Below are 11,865 nucleotides of genomic sequence, written 5' to 3' on the forward strand. Positions count from 1 at the left end.
GATGTTCCAGATACTATGCCACCGTTGGGGAACGCCCAGGATAGATTTATTCGCCACAAGGAAAAATTCAAAGGTGTCCAGGTTTTACTCTCTCAACCCTTCAGACATACCAGAAGCAGTCGATGCCTTAAGCCAAACATGGAACGAGCCTCTTTCTTACGCATTTCCCCCAATAGCACTTATTCCAATAGTGCTGAGGAAGATTCAAGAGGACCGGGCAACGGTGCTCACGATTGTACCATTCTGGCCAAAGAGAAGTTGGTTCCCGTTATTGGGGGCCATGTCAGTGGAAGACCCTATCAAACTCCCGTTATGGAGGGATATCATTCACCAAGGACCAGTATTGCACCAGGATCCGGAGAGGCTACACCTGTCAGCGTGGATCCTGAAAGGGACATCTTGAAATCCAGAGGTCTTTCGGACGAAGTAATCACAACCATACAGGCTAGTAAGAAGCCTGTGACCACAGCCATCTACCACAAAATCTGGAGGAAATTTTGTTTGGAAAGTGGCAGGTCGGCCGTGATACCGGGGGTTTTGGATGTTCCTAGAGTCTTAAATTTTTTACAGACTGGGTTTAACTTGGGGCTCAGGCCGAGTACAATTAAAGTCCAGATCTCGGCCCTTAGTACCTTTTTAGATTATCCATTGGCCTCCCACCCCTGGATAATTAGATTTGTGAGGGCTATCCAAAGATTACGGCCTACGTTAAGACAACTAGCTCCTACATGGGACTTAAATCTGGTCCTCAGGGCGCTGTGTAAAGATCCTTATACTCTTGAGGAAGACATGCCCATTTCAATACGTACCTGGAAGACTGCCTTTTTAGTTGCAATTACAACTGCTAAACGCATAGGGGAAATTCAAGCCCTATCTATTAAGGATCCATATCTTCAGGTTCGAGAAGACCATATTATTCTAAAACTAGATCCAGCATTTATCCCTAAAATAGCCTCAGTTAAAAACCGGGACCAGGAGATAATTTTACCGTCCTTTTGTGAGAACCCGACTAATGAAAAAGAACAAGCTTTACACTCCCTTGATGTTAGGCAGGCGGTATTAAGCTATCTAGAGGCCACTAGCTCCTGGAGAAAGGACCCTAATCTTTTTATTCTGTTTGGGGGTAAGAATAGGGGTAAAAAAGCGTCCAAGCCTTCAATAGCCAGATGGATCACAACTATAATTTCGAAAGCCTACTCATCAGAGGGGATAGCTTGCTCAACAGGGATAAAAGCGCACTCTACTAGAGCGGTCTCAGCATCATGGGCTGAGCGAGCAGGAGCGTCTCTAGATCAGATTTGCAAGGCCGCAACTTGGGCCAGAGTAAACACATTTTGTAAGCATTATAAATTAGATGTTATGGCAGCCCAGCAGACATCATATGGGAGAAAGGTTCTCCAGGCAGTTGTCCCACCCTAAGGGAGTTTTCTTTGGTATTCTCCATTGTGCTGTCAGGGGGACGTCCTGGAAAATGGGTATTATACCTACCGATAATTCGGTTTCCAGGAGTCCATCCTGACAGCACTGTTATTTCCCCCCCTATGCATGCCAGTTCATATGCTGTAATATGTTTGGTTAATAAAGTTTTCAAAGTATATCTATCCATAGTGTGGTACTTGTCAAAACACTGAGGGAAAGGGGGAGGAGTGGGACCTTTTAACCTCTCGTGTTGTGTTTCCTGTCCCTGCAAGGAGGAGGAGGACGTCCTCCATTGTGCTGTCAGGATGGACTCCTGGAAACCGAATTATCGGTAGGTATAATACCCATTTTACAACTCAAGACAAACATGGCATGTCATGAGCGGGTCTCTGTTCCCGCGGCATAACCTGCTATGTCTGTCATGCATTTAAACTGTCCCTGCATGTAAACACAGGACAGGTCCCTGCTCACACAGCAATGTATCCAATGAGTGAAAACAGCAGCACAGCTCCATTTAATCACTCTGTGACACTGCTGGAGATCGAGATCAAAACTGTGTGGCTGTTAGTCTATTGATTTCACACTTTCTATCTCCCACTCCAAGTGTCACCATAGTCTCTCACTGTCCGTCCTCATTTCCTGTGTCATATATACCGTATAAGCCGAGTTTTTTAACCTTTTTTTCTCTTGATGAGCTTCAAGAGGTAGTCACCGGAAATGGTCTTCCAACAATCTTGAAGGAGTTCACCGAGATGCTTAGCACTTGTTGGCCCTTTTGCCTTCACTCTGAGGTCCAGCTCACCCCAAACCATCTCGATTGGGTTCAGGTCTGGAGACTGTGGAGGCCAGGTCATCTGGCATAGCACCCCATCACTCTCCTTCTTGGTCAAATAGCCCTTACACAGCCTGGAGGTGTGTTTTGGGGTCATTGTCCTGTTGAAAAATAAATGATGGTCCAACAAAACGCAAACCGGATGGAATAGCTTGCCACTGCAAGATGCTGTGGTAGCCATGCTGGTTTAGAATGTCTTCAATTTTTGAATTAATCCCTAACAGTGTCACCAGGAAAGCACCCCCACACCTTCACAGCTCCTCCTCCATGCTTCACTGTGGGAGCCAGGCATGTAGAGTTCATCCGTTCACCTTTTCTGCGTCACACAAAGACACAGTGGTTGGAATCAAAGATCTCAAATTTGGACTCCTCAGACCAAAGCAGAGATTTCCACTGGTCTAATGTCCATTCCTTGTGTTCTTTATCCCAATCAAGTCTCTTCTGCTTGTTGCCTGTCCTTAGCAGTGGTTTCCTCGTAGCTATTTTACCATGAAGGCCTGCTGCACAAAGTCTCCTCTTAACAGTTGTTGTAGAGATGTCTGCTGCTAGAACTCTGTGTGGTATTGACCTGGTCTCTAATCTGAGCTGCTGTTAACCTGCGATTTCTGAGGCTGGTGACTCGGATAAACTTATCCCCAGAAGCAGAGGTGACTCTTGGTCTTCCTTTCCTGGGGGCGGTCCTTATGCGAGCCAGTTTCTTTGTAGCACTTGATGGTTTTTGCAACTGCCCTTGGGGACACTTTCAAAGTTTTCCCAATTTTTCGGACTGACTGACCTTCATTTCTTAAAGTTATGATGGCCACTTGTTTTTCTTTACTTAGCTGCTTTTTTCTTGCCATAAAATTCTAACAGTCTATTCAGTAGGACTATCAGCTGTGTATCCACCAGACTTCTGCTCAGCACAACTGATGGTCCCAACCCCATTTATAAGGCAAGAAATCCCACTTATTACACCTGACAGGGCACACCTGTGAAGTGAAAACCATTTCTGGTGACTATGGTACCTCTTGAAGCTCATCAACAGAATGCCAAGAGTGTGCAAAGCAGTCATCAAAGCAAAAGGTAAAAAAAAAAGCTTAACTTGAGTTGGTACACATGCAGAGGTTAAACGCATGTTCACATTGGCCACAAAACATTAAAACCTACAAGAGAAAAAAGTAAGCAAAAACCCTGCTGTAACTAAGTAAAAAAGCAAAAGTGCATTTAAATAACAGAGTTTTTAGTAATACCGTTTTTTGATCAAAAAATAGCACAAAAGCCATCCCACCTCGTCAAGGTAACTCTGATCGGGACAGTCCTACACGGTCTAATATTTAAAACCTTACCATGTGTCAATGTTGACCTCAGTGTGAATAAGGGCAGACAAAAGGACTGGGCCCAACCAGTGAAATACTAGACTGTGGAAGCCTTATATATAGTCTCTAGCTCAGAGTTACCTTGACTAGATAACATAAGTGAATAAAGTCCAGACATATGAATATATTTTCTAATGAGGACCAGTGTGATCCGTGTTCAATATAGATGCCGTGAAGAATATATAGTTGCATAGGGTTGAGGCTCCATGTTTTCATCTGCTGATAAATAATTGCTCCAACAAGACAAATGTTAAAAACTAAAAGAACAATAAGACAAAAACACCCAAAATTAAAATAAGATCCAGGTAATATTAAACTCACGAGTGACACAAGGACATTATAAAAAACAACAAAAGCTCAATTGCTCATTTAAGCCTGCTGGTGTCATAGTGCCAAGTAGAGTGATCCAACGGCATTCTAGTTGCGCAAGGTTTTTTCTTCAGGTCTCCCCCTCGGACTCCTCCCCTAGTCCTGTCTATCCCAAGATTCTTTCTCCTTCTAGGTGTCATAAGAGGAGTTTGAAATGGGGATTTAGACAAAATTGGCCACTTTTGATGACAGAACCTATGTCGGTTTAGGATTTTGCGCATTGTCTCCCACTGATGGTTGAAAGTAGAGATAAAGCGTATTGCCGAATCCTCTTTCTTATTTTTTGTACTGGCCAAGAGGTCAGAACATCTGCTACTCTTTGCTCGTTGGTAACTGCCCAGTTGGTATTGCTCTAATAACAGAGCCGGCGTGGGCAGAAGAGGCATGTAATAGAGAGTTAGTAGATGTCTCCTTACGATATAAATTAGTTTCCACCCATCCATCTTCACGGACATTCCAAGAGATGTCCAGGAATGGGATCTCCTTTTGGTGGAACATGTATGTGAGTCTGATGTTGGAGTCATCGCGGTTCAGTGAAGACATAAACATATGTAGATCCTGAACAGATCCTTGCCAAATAAATAAAATATCGTCAATATAGCTGTACCAGCCAATAATTTGGGGAGTGGAAAATGTCCCTCTCCCAGTATCCTATAAAGAGATTAGCATAAGATGGCGCACATGCCGCTCCCATGGCGGTACCGTGATACTGTAGCAAAAAACGATCTTTAAAAGTAAAAAAATTATGAGTCAACACAAATCGTAACAACTCAACACCAGATCACAAACCTCAGTTTGAATATTGCTTGACCGCAAGTAAAATTTAGTAGCCTCAAGGCCAACATTATGGTCAATAGAAGTGTATAATGACTCCACGTCGGCTGTCACTAGATACATGTCAGGTTCAAGGTGTAGGCCATCTAGGCGTCTCAGGACGTCCGTAGTGTCCCTGACATAGGAGAGCAGCGTCTCCACCTGCGTTTTAAGGAAGTAATCAATGTATTTGCAGATGGGATCGCATAGCTCTCCAATGCCAGAGACAATCGGACACCCCCGTGGATTAGCCGTATCTTTATGGACCTTAGGGAGGAGGTATAGGGTGGGGACCACTGGGGATTCAACCATCAGACCCTTAAAAGTTTTCTTACTAATCACCTCATCATTCAGGGTTCTCTCCAAAATACACCTCAATTCTTCAGAAAAAATATTTGTAGGGTTATAGGACAAAGGTGTATATGTATCGCGATTCCGCAATTGTCTAAAGGCTTCCTTTTCATAAGCCTCCACCGTCCAAATAACCACGTTCCCCCCCTTGTCTGCTGGCTTGATGATCACATCATCCATTGATTTAATCTCATCTAAAGCTTTCCTCTGTATGTGGGTAAGGTTATCCTTCTTACCCCTATTACTAATGGTTTGGAAATCCTCCGAGACCAATTTAGTGAATAAAGTCCATACATATGAATATATTTTCTAATGAGGACCAGTGTGATCCGTGTTCAATATAGATGCCGTGAAGAATATATAGTTGCATAGGGTTGACCTTAGGGAGGAGGTATAGGGTGGGGACAAGGACATCTTTGTCCATAGTCATTACGTCAGTAAACCAAAAAACTTTTTCGGTGCCGGTAAACAAAGATGGGGCTTTTTCCCCATGTGGTGATTGCCTGGCGTTTAGTAACATGATAAGATCTACAAACTTCTTCTCATCTGATCGCAACAGAGAGTATAAAATCACACAGTACATCTCATGCAGTACTGATTATGTTGTGTACTACGCGACATGTACTTGTGATTTAGTGTATATAGGTCTTGCGTCGCGTGAATTACGCATACGTGTCCGTGAGCATGTCAGAGACATCATGGCAGCTCGGGAAACATCTGACATCTCAACACTAAAAACCATTCCACACCATTTTAAGCAACATCACCACTGCAGTCCTGCTGCGTTTAAAGTAAGAGGGATAGACAGGACTAGGGGAGGAGTCCGAGGGGGAGACCTGAAGAAAAAACTTGCGCAACTAGAATGCCATTGGTTCACTCTACTTGGCACTATGACACCAGCAGGCTTAAATGAGCAATTGAGCTTTTCTTGTTTTTTATAATGTCCTTGTGTCACTCGTGAGTTTAATATTACCTGGATCTTATTTTAATTGTGTGTGTTTTGTCTTATTGTTCTTTTAGTTTTTAACATTTGTCTTGTTGGAGCAATTATTTATCAGCAGATGAAAACATGGAGCCTCAATCCTATGCAACTATATATTCTTCACGGCATCAATATTGAACACGGATCACACTGGTCCTCATTAGAAAATATATTCATATGTATGGACTTTATTCACTTATGTTATCTAGTTGTATACATGGAATCATTGTAATTATGCTCTGGATTCAGTGTTTGAATCCATTTATTTAATGTTGTCACATATTGTAATTTCTTTTGATTCTTAATTTTGGCATCTTAAGTGTATGCTTTTTATCACTGCACTGTCACTTTAAAGTCACCATTATTCATATGGTTTTAGTATTAGGATGTATGCTCCAGAATCTGTTATTCTGTGCTGTTACCTCTGATATAGGGACGAGAATCTTTCCCTTCATTCCTGGCATGGAGTTCGGGTCGGGCGCATGCGCTCTGTTATCATATGCCTGCTTGGTGCTGTGAACGGCGCTCAGTGGTGGCTCTCGCGGGATTTGACGTCATTAGAGGATTTTTCCCTACCCGCAGTGTCACTGTGAATGTTGGAAGCGGCGCCGACTTTGGCGGTGATCTTCAGCGCGCATGCGCCGACTCCCCACCCGCTCCAGACGGACGCACCTGCAGATAATGTAGGTATTAAATTGCTCCTATAAATTACTGGCACAGCACACAAGGAGTCACAGCTACCCGAGGAAGTCCACGCGAAACGAAATATATATATATGATTTGAAGATTATTTCATTTTAAAACTATGTAAATGATTTAGATTAGAACATTGCTCTATGTAAAATCTCATGTTAAAATTGCATTGCAGTCGGATGTAGATCGGGTGCTAGGTGAGAAAAGTCAGATTGTACTCGCATAAAAAAAACACGACACTCACATGACAATTGCATTAGGCCATGTTCACACTTTGCGGTTTTTACCGCGGAACCGCCGCGATTTTGCCGCTGTGGGTCCGCTGCAGTTTCCATTGCGTTTACATTTACATGTAAACCTATGGAAACCGCAAACCGCTGTGCACATGCTGCAGAAAAAAACCTGCAGAAACGCAGCGGTTTTCATTCCGCAGCATGTCACTTCTTTGTGCGGAACTGCAGCGGTTTTGCACCCATAGACCTCCATTGTGAGGGTCAAACCCGCAGTAAAACCCGCAGAAGAAAAAATATCTGCGGGTTTTCTGCGGTTTGGGGTGTAGAAACCGCTGCAGCAGGAAGTTAGGGGAAGCGGGAGGAAGTGCGTGGGCGGATACAGCACACTGGTACGCGAAGCCCTCGGTCCCCTAGGAAAAAATCCAAAAAAAATAAACCAAATCCATACTCCCTGTCCGCAGAATCCAATACCGAGTGTCCCACGCCGATTGCTTGCTCTCCGGCGATACACTACCAGGAGCGAAGCTCCTAGCAGTGTATCGCGTCCTTTACCGGAGATCAGCGGCTCCGGCGTCTCTATTTACGGCACTACAGCTGCGTGTGAACTTTCCCACGCAGTAGTGCCGTAAAGCGAGAGTACCGGGGTCAATGACCACCGGTAAACTCTTGCGCATGCGCAGTAACACACCGACAGGAGCCATAGCTCCTGTCAGTGTGTTGCTGCAGCCGTGGAGAGCAGACACATCTCCGGATGTGTCTGTTCTCCATGGCAGATCGTCGTGGGACACTCGTTATGGGATTTCTGCGGACAGGGCCAGGTAGTATGAATTTGGTTTTTTTTATTTCTTTTGCAGGTCGAGGGTCTTCAGATGGGATTGAGCGTACAATAAAGGAATTGTCAAAAAGTGTGTGTCTTTATTTCATTAAAATATTTTTTCCTAGTCTGTTTTTCTGTTTTTACCCTTTAATAGGATTAATAATGGATAGGCGTCTTATTGACGCCTCTCCATTATTAACCGGGCTTAATGCCACCTTACAATAGCAAGGTGGCATTAACCCCTCATTACCCCATATCCCACCGCTACACAGGAGTGGGAAGAGAGGGGCTAAGTGCCGGAATTGGCGCATCTTTTTGATGCGCCTTTTCTGGGGCGGCTGCGGGCTTCTATTTGTAGCCAGGGGGGGCAAATATCCATGGCCACTTTCCTACGCTATGAATATAACCCCACGGCTGTCTGTGTAGCCTTTCTGGCCTCAAATTATAGGGGGACCCCAACCCTTTTTTTTTTTTTGGGGGGGCTCTCCCTATATTTGAGAGCCAGAAAGGCTACGCAGACAACTGTGGGCTTAATATTCATGGCCTGGGAACAGCCAGGGGTATTTTAACCCCTTCCCAGGCCACAAATATTGGCCCACAGCTGTCTGCCTAGCCTTTCTGGCCTAAAAATATAGGGGGACCCTACGTCTTTTTTTTTTTTTTTTGGGTCCCCCTATTTTTGAGAGCCAGAAAGGCTATGCAGACAGCTGTGGGTTAATATTCCTAGCCTGGGAACAGCCATGGGTATTTTAACCCCTTCCCGGGCCACAAATATTGGCCCACGGCTGTCTGCCTAGCCTTTCTGCCCTAAAAATAAAGGGGGACCCTATGTAATTTTTTTTTGGGGGGTCCCCCTATATTTTTTTTTTATCCTTTTAATAGCATTAATAATGGATAGGCGTCTTATTGACGCCTCTCCATTATTAACCGGGCTTAATGCCACCTTACAATAGCAAGGTGGCATTAACCCCTCATTACCCCATATCCCACCGCTACACGGGAGTGGGAAGAGAGGGGCTAAGTGCCGGAATTGGCGCATCTTTTTGATGCGCCTTTTCTGGGGCAGCTGCGGGCTTCTATTTGTAGCCGGGGGGGGGGGCAAATATCCATGGCCACTTTCCTAAGCTATGAATATAAGCCCACGGCTGTCTGCGTAGCCTTTCTGGCCTCAAATTATAGGGGAACCCCAACACTTTTTTGGGGGGGCTCTCCCTATATTTGAGAGCCAGAAAGGCTACGCAGACAACTGTGGGCTTAATATTCATGGCCTGGGAACAGCCAGGGGTATTTTAACCCCTTCCCAGGCCACAAATATTGGCCCACAGCTGTCTGCCTAGCCTTAAAATATAGGGGGACCCTACGTTTTTTTTTTTTTTTCGGGGCCCGTGTGTGGGATCCGTATGATGTCCGTGTGTCTGCTTCTGTGTCTGTGTGCTGTGCGTGTTTCCGTGTTCGTATTCAGCAACAATTTTTAAAATGTTAACACTATGACAAGCAAAATGCACACGGACAGCACACAGACAGCATATGTGTGCGGTACGTATTCACACGGATCCATTGACTTTATGGGTCCGTGTGATCCGTGCGCTCCCACAAACACAGACATGTCTCCGTGTTTTGCAATCGGACACACGGTGCGTGATATCACACTGACATCTGCAGAGACACATTTATTTTTTAATGGGTTACATTATACACACCCAGGGGCGGTACCGGTCCGATGGGCGTCGCGGTCCGGTCCAGCGCCTCCCATCTTGTTATGATGACGTCCTACTGTATTCACGCTGCGGCTCTGGCGCAGGCGTACTTTATCTCCCTGTTGAGGGCACAGCAACGTACTGCAGTGCGGATGTGCTGGGCCTCTCTGACCTTTCCCGGCGCATGCGCACTGCAGTACTTTGCTCTGCCCTCAACAGGGAGATAAAGAACGCCTGAGCCGGAGCCGCAGCGTGAACATAAGAGGACGTCATCACAACAAGATGGGAGACGCTGGACCGGACCGCGACGCCCATCGGAACGGTACCGCCCCTGTGTGAGTATAATCTAACCTCTTTTGATCATCTTTGAGGATACATCGGGGCTTATCTACAGCATTACAGAATGCATTCCAGAATGCTGTAGATAAGCCGCTGATGCTGGTGGGCTGAGGTCATCTTCGATTTTGTGGGTGACAGGTTCCCTTTAAGATTACTTAGCAGTTGGATATAGTATGTAATGACACTATTCTATTCATTGTAGGTTTGTGATATATCTGCTATATGGGATGCCGCTGATGTGTCCTACAAGGACAAATATTTCCGTGACCATTGCTGGACCAAGATTTGCAGGGACCTTTATCCGGAGTGGGATTCCCTGTCCATTGCCAACCAATTGGAAATTGGTAATTATACTGTTACCGATTATTATTAGAGTTTATTATAAATTTAATTTGACAATATATATATTTATATATATATATATTTTTTTTTTTTTTCTTAGAAAAATATGTTAGGCAAAGATGGAGGTCAGTTCGGGACCAGTTCAACAAATTTATAAATTCATGTGACCGGAGTGGATCCTCCCCCAGCCGCAAAACCTTTCCATTTTATGATGAGCTGCAATTCCTGCTCTCAAGCCCGACTTTGCGGAGGCAGATTATAAACCACTAATATATATGTAGCTTCATCAATGTTGCCATGTGGTGTAGCACAGTTGGCTGCGTATTGAACACTGTGTCCTGCCACAGCGTTCAATACACAGCATCCAGATGTTATACCATAGTGAAGAGAGGATTTTCAGAAATCCTGTCTGCACTATGATTCCAAAGATGGAGTTGAGAAAGCTATGGCACCACACCGTGTCTATTTTTCTTGTGTTGGCACTTTGACTGCGCAACATAACTAGCACATTGTGTGGATAGCATGTGGTGATAACGCATGTGTTAAATGAAAACATGCATCAGCACACATGCAAAAAAGTGAACAGCGTTTTGGACTAAGCAGCCTTTATGCTGTTCCAAAAATGTTGCTCCTCCGCAGCGGTCATAATTAATTATTTTTTTCCTTTTCTCACACAGGACTGAGGGAAACCTTTCAAGCCCGCCTCTTGTGGATGACAGCTCTGAAGATGGAGCAGGCACTTCCTCGGGAGCGGGAGGGACAATTTCTCAATCTATTACCACAGCTTCTGCTGGTGCCGCATGTCCAGCAGCTGCTGCAGGTACATCAACTGCAGCAGCTGTTGGATCATCTGGTACGGCTGAAGCTGTGGTAACGGAGAAGAGAGCTGCGTATCCGGTGGCAGGAGAGTCCAGTAAAAAAAAAAAAGGAAAAAAAAAGGAGGATAAAACTGAGAAGATCGCAAGTGACACACTCAATTTACTCAAACAATCCTCAACTGAGGACCAATGTGATTTTTTTTGCCTTGACCATTGCCCGAAAGGCACGCTCACTGCCACCGGATAGGCAGTCTCTCTTTATGTCTCTGTGCCAAACGTCCCTAACCGCTCTGGAGGACCCTGCTCCAATTCAGTCATATCAGGATGTATTGACGGGGGTTTTTGGACTCTTTCGCCCACCACTGAAACCCAGAGAACCTCAATCTATAGCGTGTTCCTACACCCAACCGGCACTAAATTTTTCAGGAGGAAACACAAGCCTGGGACCATCTGCAAGTCAAAATTTCATCACAGACCCAACAAGCTCCTATGGTTATTCGCAGGAATACACCTACTTGCATTAAGATGCAATTGTTTCTCAAAAAATTTATAGTTTAACTGGGCACGTTGCCGCCAAATTCTGTTTTTCATATTGAAAAAATCTTTACAACTGTTTGTCAAAATTTAGTTGCTTGTTAAATAAATTAATGTTGATCAAATGTCATCTCTGATTTTTATATACTTAACATACTTAGCGGACAAGGCCTCTATGTTGGATGGTGTCATGGGTATATGGACGCTGGACTATGGCATGGACATAGTGTGATGGGTGTATGGGCACTGGACAATGGGATGGAGAAGAACC

This window comes from Ranitomeya variabilis, chromosome 2 (assembly GCF_051348905.1).
Source record: "Ranitomeya variabilis isolate aRanVar5 chromosome 2, aRanVar5.hap1, whole genome shotgun sequence".
NCBI lineage: Eukaryota > Metazoa > Chordata > Amphibia > Anura > Dendrobatidae > Ranitomeya > Ranitomeya variabilis.